The following is a 10,811-nucleotide window of genomic DNA, read 5'->3' as shown; positions in this document are numbered from 1 at the left end:
TAAAGCTACTCCAAATAAACTAGAGAGCTCCTTTCAAAAGGGGATATGCTTCCAAATCTGCATGTCTGCCTATAGGACTGTAATATAGGGCAACGAAACAAAGAGCGAGAGCAGGCAGATTATAGAAATATGGAGAGAAAGATTGTGTGATAAAGACCTTCAGAGCTGGTGAGATTGTGAGATTAAGAGAATAGAAGACCAGCGGTGAGAGATTTAACAGGAACGTCTAAGGAGACGGCCGGCATCGCAGGCAGGTTAAGACAGAATAATATAACTGTACTCTGAACCTTTAGCCGAGGGTCACACAAACAAAGAGAGTCAACTTTAATGTACACTAAGGCTAAAAACACTGTCAACGTAATGTAAATATGGAGAGAAAGATTGTGTGGTAAAGACCGTCAGCGCTGGTGAGAATAAGAGAATATTTAAAAGATTTAAAGGAAACGTCTTAATCGCAGACTGGTTAAGACAGAATAATATAACTGTACTCTGAACCTTTAGCCGAGGGTCACAATAAACAAAGAAAGCCAACTTTAATTTACAGTCAGGCTAAAACACTTTCAATTTAAGGAAGACAAAGACCTCTTTCAGCTGTTTTGAATAAGCAGATTGCACTGATATAGCCAACTGGAAATCAAGACTAACGTTAAAATAAAAACCAGCCATGTTCATACATTTTATTTATTTTTATTTTCTAAAATAGAGTGCCAAGATCGCTTCTTAACTTGATCTGCTGGCAACCGTGTGTTGTCATGGCATTAGCAGCGGCAAAACTGAACATCTTTATTACAGTAATTATTACACATGCTTTTATCTTCGATTGAAAATGTTGCCAATTGTTTTATGTGCTGAAATGTTACAGTACTAAGAATACACAATAGATGCACAGTGATGATGGGGTCCGAGAGAGCTGTGAGGAGGTCTAAAGGTAGAGCATCAGTCTAATCTATTCAGCATAACGTCTGATCTGTTGAGTGGTTTACTAGGCAACAACCTCCTGGTCTTCTAATTGAAGCCAAGGAAAAGGTTTCTTAACTTGCATTCTTTCTACTGGACATCAGGGGGCGACTCCTCTGGTTGCAATATAAGTCTGGTTGTATAGAAGTCTATGAGAAAATGTACTTCTCAGTTGATTTATTCCCTCAGTAAACTTAAGTGTATGGTATCAATCTCTAGTTTAACGTCTTCTTCAATACAGCATGATGTTCATTTAGTAAATGATGGTTAATTTAGAGTCAAACAGACCATAAAGCAGTGGATGCTTCAGGGCGTGCCTACGTCGTGATTGACAGGTAGCTACCACGGCGTTAAACCCTGTCCCTTCTGGTCGTCAAAAACAGGATGGCGACGGCCAAAAAACAAGATGGCGATGGCCTAAAAGCCAAACTCGAAACTTGCAAATGGCAGCGCACAAACCAGCGGTGTGTCCGCTTCTTATATTCAGTTGATGGGTTTAACCAGGTTCCCCGGTCTGTTCATTGTTCTGCTGGTGGCACATGAGATTTTAATCTTCAGGATAAATGTGGCGTAGAAATGTTTAGATGTGCAAACATTGCTCCAAAATACACACACACACACACACACACACACACACACACACACACACACACACACATCAAAAAACATTACAAGAGGCGAGAAAAGAAGGCTGTCAAAACAGGATGCAAAGTTTGTTATTGCTTACATACGCAACTGTATGTGTGTATGCACATGTGTATGTTTGTGTGTAGATGTGTGTGTTCGAAAAAGAGGGTGGCACAGGAATGCCAGAGAGAGTTGGTCCACAGAACTGGCAGCAGGCGCCATCATCAGTATGATGAGCTGATGACTGAAGTGTGTGTGTGTGTGTGTGTGTGTGTGTGTGTGTGTGTGTGTGTGTGTGTGTGTGTGTGTGTACAATGTTGTTGGATACCAGAAACGTGGTGAGAGAAAGTGCTGAGTGATGTAAAAGTGGAGCTGACTCCTGTCAACTAAGGATTAGAAACAGGAATCAGAACGCTTCCGATTCCAGAATCTTGGTCCAGTTGCCTACAGATTCTTCTTATAGATGCAAAATATTATTATAAGGATTAAAGTTTGTCAAACTTGAAACAATATTTTTACGTGCCATTTCATTTCTGTAGATCAACAAAGTTCTGCAGTTGCATCAATGTCAGTTTTATGCTGGTCACTATTTTCATGGCAATTTTTTGGGGTCAAAATCTTTCAGTGTGTGGCAAATTACAAATTAAACTCAGGCTCAAATTGTTAACCTATTAGACCCCCTGAAAGAAATGACAGACATGAGCAGCGATGCCATGGTGTGGAATTTTTTGGGACAAAGATCAGCTATTTTTGTGTGTTATCTTTTTCTGATGGTGGAGAAGTTTAACAAAAGTCTGGTGTTGCTGTTGTAACGGGGAAGAATCAGTAACTCACGTATTTATGGTCTTGACCTCCAGATACAATGTTTGGACTGAAGTCCAAATATGGCCGAAAGAATGTAAAGGCAGCCTTGGACATCTATTTATGGGTGAGGACGACCATTGAAAGATTTACAACGCATACATGCGGAATAGCTCACAAACTGAAAGATGTAGGCACCGGTGTTAGTATCGTTTCTTATACAATTTGTCATTTTTACTCTTGTATTTAATCTTTGTTGCTGTACTGTCCTTTTTTATTTTATTTTTGTATTTTATTTATTTACTCTTATTGCTTTTGTATTCCATTTTACAACGTTCAGTATTATTTATTTTACACCTAATCATTGTTATTCTATCGTTTATATTTTCTTCTGTTGTAATCTCTATTGAATCTCTGGCACTATAATTTCCTTCAGGATTGATAAAGTTCTATCTTCCTTTATCTCGTCTTTTTGTTCCTCTTTTATTATCATTACTGAAGCGATACATTTGAATTATTTTATTTTACTAAGATTAAGTAAGATTTAATCATAACACAGAAGAAAAAGAAGAAGGGGGAAAACCCCTTACCAAGAGGCTAAATGTTCTACAAGCGTTGGCTTGTATTACACACATGAATGTCTCCATCCCTTTCTTCTCCAGCTGAAGTAAACTAAATAAAAATGAGCAATAGGAACAAAGGAGCTCCGGTTACAAAAGACCTATTCATATATATTTGTTTGGAGCTTGACTCCGGCAACAAACGAGCAGGTCAGTGACTTAAGTGTTTCCAAATGTTCACGATAAAGATCAAACCAATTACGCAGTCGGCTTGTACGTGCACGCCACCGGTTTGTGTTGTAAAAAAAAAAGCCCAGACTTTACATTTCCACATGACAAAAACTTGTGTTGAATCCTGTAAATCGCTGCGTCAACACAGACTAGGTTCTGGTGCCGCGGTGTTTCAACACTGCAGGTATTAGGTACAGTACGAGGGCTTAAAGGGACAATTGGACTATTGAAAACCCACCCATCCCTTTGGGAGTCACTGTAAATCTGATCCGGCCAGCTCACATGAACGATTCCCACGGTCTGCCAACTTCTGTAAAGTTCGCTCCGCTGTGTGTAGCTGCCGGGCGCAGGCTTCTTATGCACAGACGGATCATTGCAATTGGCTAATCTGTATTCAACAAGCTGTAATTTACCTTCGCAAGGGAGAAGAGAGAGAAGAGAGGAAGAGGGAGGTGGAGAGTTGGCTAAGGTGAAGGCGGGTGAAGAGAAAAACAGGCTGGGGGAGGGTTAAGAGATAGAGAGTGAGGAAACAGTGAAAAGGGAAAAGGAGGTGATAATGTTTCCAGCAGGATTGGCTGCATGAAATGGGAGTCAGAGTCTCAGAGAGAGAGAGAGAAAGAGAGAGAGAGAGAGAGAGAGAGAGAGAGAGAGGATAGTTAAAGCAGAAGGAGGAGATGAATGGAGGAGGCGAGGGGAAGGAGCAGAGAGGAAGGAGCAGAGGTGTAGGAGGCGGATGGAGAAGCAGCATTCCTGTAAGGAAACGAGGACGAGAAGGAGGTGATCTGAAATCCAGATGTCCCAAGAACCAACAGAAGGGTCACACACACACACACACACACACAAAAACACACACACACACACACACAGATAGAACGCGCTCCATCCCCTCTCCTGCTACCTCTTTCACAGACGTCGGGACCTCGGCGGCTTTGCAAGTCAGAAAACATCCACAGGACTAAAACATCAACTGGATACTTTTTAATGCCTGTTTTCCTTGTAAAGCTCCTAAGACTTTCCAGCCTGCAGTAAAAACGGAGGACTTGTTTTGGGGATCTCTTTTGTGCTTTTATTCACAAAAAGCTCTTTTATTCTTTTCTGGAGGAAATTTCCAGGTGAGACTCTTGCGTTTTTTACAATGAGAACTTGTTAAACGCTCCCAGATGTAAAAGTAAATTGAACAGAGCTTTGTTTTTTCTCGGTGCAGCCTCTTGGTTGTAATGTGGAGATTTAAACAGGTGAGAGCAAAGGGTTTGCATTGATTTGGTGTCGTTTTCAACAGTGAGCAGACAGCAGCTGACGCGTGTCTGACGACTGATTGCCCCACATTTAGACCTCAAAGTGTCAAGTTGATTAAGTTGAGGTTGTCTAATGGGTGTCAAGAGGTTGCAAAAGTGACGCTTTTAGAGCCGCAGTTGTCTCTGCGACACCGAGGAGCGCCTGCTCACTGAAATTGGATTTCATACTGACTGTCATGTCATGACGGATGTGGTCAGTGTCACGGGACCTCCATCTGTTGATGGACTTGAGAAGTTTGTTTATTATGAGCAGGTCCTTTTCCGAAGTGTGTTTCAATCATATTGGTACCAATGAGCGCTGCAGGGAAACAGACGCTCAGTATAAATACTGTTTAGGTATTTATTAGCCACACGCTGCTTCGTTTTACCCGACTTTCATTGATAATAAGCAACAGACAGAAAAGAAGAGCTCGGTCGACTTTGCCTCGTCTGTGTGAAGCATTGTAGATTTGCATTCAAAGCCGCCTGAGCTTTTCTCCGAGCCAATTCAGCAAGCCAATACTAAAGCTTTGAAAGATTTACGGCCCAAACTTGGAAAGGTGTCAGTCCTCAAAGGAATCTGGCCATTAAATAGTTTAAGAGATTAATTAACATCCAGTCGGAGGATTTTGTATCTCATCCAAATATGTTCAGTGGAAGTGAAAGACAAAAAGAAACCCTTCCACGTTTTATAATCTCCATAAATAAAACAGACTTCTGTAACTAAATAGGACTTTTATCACCCTCAGACGTCTCTCAAGGGTATGAAAAAAAGTAATGTCACTCTGTCATCAATTTAAATGAAGTACCATAAGCCACACATGGACGACGTGAGTCGGACGATCATGTGACGACCCCCCATGGATATTTTAAATATCAATGAGCATATATGATGTCAAAGAGATTTCCGAATGCGTTTGATATTCGAGACTTGCATGAAAACATGAGGGAATTTATATTGTGGTCTTCTCTTGACATGTGTTATCTTGAATAGAGCAGCTTGGCTGGCAGTCAGCGTAATGCTTCTGACAATAAGATGCATTGGCTTTACTCAGACATTCTTAAAGGCACACACTGCATATTCAGGGGGCTGGTTTGGCTTTAATATTAAGGGAATCAAGCAAGGACGCCAAAAATCTAGCAAGAGCGGTCGTTTATATTATTGACCGACGATGTGACATGCTAGCTTGAATCACGCTCGATCACCCGGGACTTCCCGGAAAGTAACGATTACAGTAATGTGCTTCACTAGTGGAAGTAAACTGTATAGATGATTCTCAATCACTTATATGCAAGCATTAGCAATATAAAACGGCAGTCAAAAAAGATATCCCAATAACCTGTTCAATCACATAGCATTATTCTAACAGGAAAGCTCCTCTAACTGTGTGAGGTGGACTGTTGGTGAATAAAAGGTAAGTGCCCAACATACAATAGCACCATGCTAAATACTTTAATCACAAGACAGTCAAAATAGCAAAACAATGATTAAAAAGGTGCTTAAAATCGCTCCTTAGCAAAGTTAAAACATAGTAGGAAACTAGCATGCATTGGGACATGCTGGCACCTGGGTGTTATTGTCACAGAGTTTTTTGCTAAACCAGACAAACATAACATTGTATTCCCCACCATTGGTCTAGAGACAGCAGACGCTGGCTGTAGCTAGTCCTGTGCTAGCATACATAAACAACTAGCAAGTTATATATGTTCAGTGTTTGTGGTAACACTTCCACAAATACTAATGCTGAATAGTAATAGTACGCTCCATATGCTAACAGTTCCGCATACAGCATTGCGAGGGATAGTGACGCTCCAAGGTAACAGCTTACAGGACTTCCATAACAATATGATAGGTGTATACTGTAGGTAGGCTACTTGTAGGCCAGCAAGTCTGTATCTCCAGGTAAAGTAGTTTATGGTTGGTCACAAATCGAGTTAGCTTGTGATGCTAATGTACATATGAAAGTAGACATCTAACTAAAAGAAACAGACCTTTTATCTTGTACCTGGCTATCAGGTTAGCGTAACATCCTATACTCACCACCACGTAGTCAACGCAAGCACCGCATTGGAAACCAATAACGAGGTCAATAAACACAGGGCCATGTTGCTTTTCAGGCCGTCCCATGTTGAAACCCAGAATTTCAGATCTCGTAATTTTGATGAAAATGATTTGCTCTAAAAGTATAACTGCCAACTGTTTCAATTAAAGCTTTTGCTAGGGGTTCTTGCACCGTTACGTTTCTAAGGGCCAAAGGCCATTTAGCCCCATTGTCACGGGGGGTTGGCTCAGGTCTGTAGGAAATCTCAAAACCTTGGCCAGTGAAACCGAACATTTTTGTTTTGTTTGTTTACATCGTAGGCTTCTCTCAAATTAAACTTCAACATTTATTATATTTAGTTTGATTACAGACAAAATAAGAAATACACTAATTTTTACAACCAAAAATATTAGTCTTTCTTTTGTTTCTGCACATAATCCTGCTGTTATTCAATAGTTGTAGTCTAAAGTTTCAGATAAGGATCCACTGGAAGGGGTTTATACTGTATGTTTTGTACTACAAGTTCTGCCCAGCCTTCATTCGTCAAATCATAATTTTTCCTTTCTCAGCATGACTCCTCACATAGTTTAGTCACAGAAGAAGTGGGTGATTGTTAGACGGAGAGAAAGCCCATAAAGAAAAGAAACAAAGGAGTGAAGGATGTGTCTTGGCATAACCCCGCTATGTGCCAGTGAACATATGATTTTGATAAGCAGGACGTTTGATAGTGCAGTGCTCTGGCTCTTTCACTGGAAGTACTTTATCTCTGTCAGGTGAGAGTCTGGCATGGGGTAATACGTGTTTTCATTGTACAGAGACACACTTTTCTCATCTCTCCAACTCTCCTCATCTGTTTTCTCTTGCTCTTCTGCTCTCCTCTATCAATACCTGCCCTTGCCTTCCTCTTTTCCCCCTCTACCCTCGTTTCTTTCCTGTCCTCTCTCCTGTCTCCAAAGTGCTAACACAGGAGAGCTGGCAAAGACATTAGAGGAGAGCAGGAGCAGAGAAGCCAGCTGGTGGACAGCATTTACCTGTGATCATCATAACCCTTGATATTGGAGACCGACTAAATAGACACCTTTATTGCTCTGTAAAGTCAAAGGTAGAAGCTGTCGCAGCAACAGCTTTTTAGTCTTACCTTAGACATACTATGTACGGGTCACTGAACAGCTGTGTGCAACACCTTATAAAATGCATCCAATATCCGTTAAACATGTCATTTGAATTATAGAACTGACGACCACATTTTTACAGACAATGTGAGGCATTCTTTGTGAGCCATAGGTATAGTATATATGTATAGGTCTCAAGTCAGATACTGGATTTTGAACAATGTTAAGCGTGGATATTTATGATCTTGGACACACGGTGGCAATGTCCTTAAAGACCCGAGGGGACACCTTCAAGCTGCTAGACAACAACAATGAGCCTCTGATCTGTAGTTAACCCTGACCTCTGACCTTCCTGTGGAGGATACAAGAGGGGAGGATCCCCCCTGTGGAACAATAAAGGATTATTTACACATATATACCATCAGCTAATGTTTATATTTTGATTGTGAAAGTTCATTTTTGACCCCCATAATCTGAATTTAAGGGTGAACTAATCTTTATTTTGGAGTAACAATGGTTAAAATGACCATGTTTTTGTGAAAAGTGTTTTCTGCAGCTCCCCTCTGCCAGCTCATTATTTTGGTTTCATGGGGAGACGGTACTATATTTTATGCAAAAGCAAGCGCTATAAACCCGCTGGGGTAGATATTTTTCGCAGAAGTTGGTGGAGACCAAAAACAGATCACAGACCACAAATGACAGTGGATATTGGACTGGAAGGTGATGATATGTCAATGTTGTGTTTCAAGTTCATTTACGCTGCCCCCAATCGGCAGGATCAGTTAATGCAGGTTCGCTACTTTTTCCCCAGATATTTCAATTGCGTGTCATGGCCATCTGCTAACGAAGACCATGCAAAATTGAAAACTCTGGAAAGAGCTAGTAAGTGGACCTTGAGTTAAGATTTTCAGATTGTCTCAGATGATCCTATACTTTTGTCCAATACTTTGTTGAATGACCAAGTATCTGTGAAACTAATGACAGTCTCAGCTTTACTGTGTCTTTAGTACAAATTAGCAGATAAAATGTTGAGCTCAGTTTCTACCTTGTTGACACAAAGTCCCAAAGTAACGTGAGATTATCTGCGTCAAGAATGTTGCATTTGTTATTCTTCTCACCAGTTGTCACTTGTTACAATCTGAAGATGATATTTCTGCTTAAAAGTTTCAAAATTCACGACAGGGGCATCTACTGATTTTATATTATAGAACAGGACATTAATTTCAGCCTGGCTGACCTCTCTACAGTGAATGTGGTCGAGATCAAACTTTAGGGCACTTTCCCCCTTCTTCCTGTCACAAATGTCACATGCGCACACACACACACACACACACACACACACACACACACACACACACACACAGCTGTTAGGTGAATTAGCTTCCCTGCGAAGAGAGAACACAGAGATAGAAGTGGAAACCAGAAACCCCCAAACTGGCCTCTAATGACTTCAAAATATGTATGTGTGTTGTTTTGGTACCTGCGAAGGCTATTCTTTCTCTCCCTCCACCCACTACTCTCTCCCCTGTGTGTGTGGGTGTAATTGGTATGTAATGTCCTCAAAGCTGTGTGTTGAACATTTATACTAACATAGTGAGCGCCAAACCACCTGGCACTGTAGCAAACCACAACTGCCAATGCTAAGTGCTTATTTTCCATTCTACACTCCATTTGTATTGTGTGCGGTAGTTGTTTGAGCTAAAAGAGCTCAAATCGACACATACTTCCTCGTTTGGAACATGATTATGTGGGATAAAAGAGGATTTACACTCTGCTGAGTCCCCCCGGGGAAAGGTGTAGTTAAGACGAGAAGGATTTAATCCAGTGTCAAAAATCTCTCTGACGTGTTGTATCAACCTTGAGGGCGAATAGTTTGGTGTAAGTATTGCTGCTACAGTCATCAACTTACTCAGCCATGTTTTTTTTGACAGCTCTCACTTTTTCTTCTTTCTTAGTCATATGCTATCATGTGGATCCTCTCTCTCTCTTGTCTTTCTTTCTTTTCCCCTTACTCTCTCTCCCTTTCTTTCTTTTGTCCTATCTCTCCTTCTTTCTCCCGTTCTGTCTTTCTCCATCTCTCCCTCATCTTAACATGTGCGAGTGTACCAGCTTGGGCTTGTGTGAAGTGATCAAAGTGATTAAAGTTCTGCAGATCAGCAAGTCATTATGTTAATTTTATCTTTCATCAAGTCTTGCCGAAGCTAAAGAATGAATCTGGGAGTTAGTTATTGCCGAACTCATCTTGTATCAAAAGTTTAAAAAAAGATGGCGCTGAATGGGAACGTCATATGTGTGTCTGGCACTAAAAGCTATGTGTACACTATTGGGGCGGCTCCCCGTAAGTAATATCTAAAGATATTTACTTGCATAACAGTAACTGTGGATCACATGACTAATTGTAACCGTATAAACCCCAGGTGCCCCCAAATTGGGGGCAGCATTCTTCATCAGGGGGTCTTTCTCACTCTCAAAGTCCTCGTACTCCCATGAACTGATGCCAGAGCCACTGATGTAACATAGAAAAAAAAACTGCAGAGCCTGGCCTTACAAGAGGACATAAGACCATTTTACATGTTTATAAACACAATTTAACCATAAATATTAACATAAACCATAAATATGACTCAAAGGACTCGAAAGTGACTCGAGAGAGCACCCAGAGTAATGAAAATATCCATTTTGATATCCCTAACTTGATGCCACACATGATTGGCGCACCTTTCTGGGAGGCTTACGACCTACGGTATCAGCCAATTGCGCCAAAACCACTTTCAGACAAAGCTTCAGCAAAATATCAACTACATTGCATTTTTTTTCAGACAAAAAACTGAAATATGACTTACTTATATGAAATATGACTTACTTATATATGAAGCGATATTCCACACGGCCTTGCTTGGTATGTATTGGTGCATTGGAGCAGAGCCCCTCTGTTGTGGAACCAGAGGCGTCCAAGGTCCAGGAAGAAAGTAAGGGCATTTTTGCTTTCAGCGGACCTAAACCTACGGTCCACGAAATCATCAAAGTCAAACTTTGCAGATACTGTTAACACACAGTGCTATTTTATAAAAAGCGATGATATGCATAATTAAAAAGAGGAAATACATCCTAGAAGTTATCATCAACCAATAATCCAGTAACACATATACTGCTATATGAACATCCTAACTGGTGTGTTTTATGTATATTACACCTTTTAAAATTATT

Source organism: Taurulus bubalis (genome assembly GCF_910589615.1).
Source record: "Taurulus bubalis genome assembly, chromosome: 13".
NCBI classification, from domain to species: Eukaryota; Metazoa; Chordata; class Actinopteri; order Perciformes; family Cottidae; genus Taurulus; species Taurulus bubalis.
The sequence above is the reverse complement of the archived record's forward strand: the minus strand, read 5'-3'. Positions refer to the sequence as shown.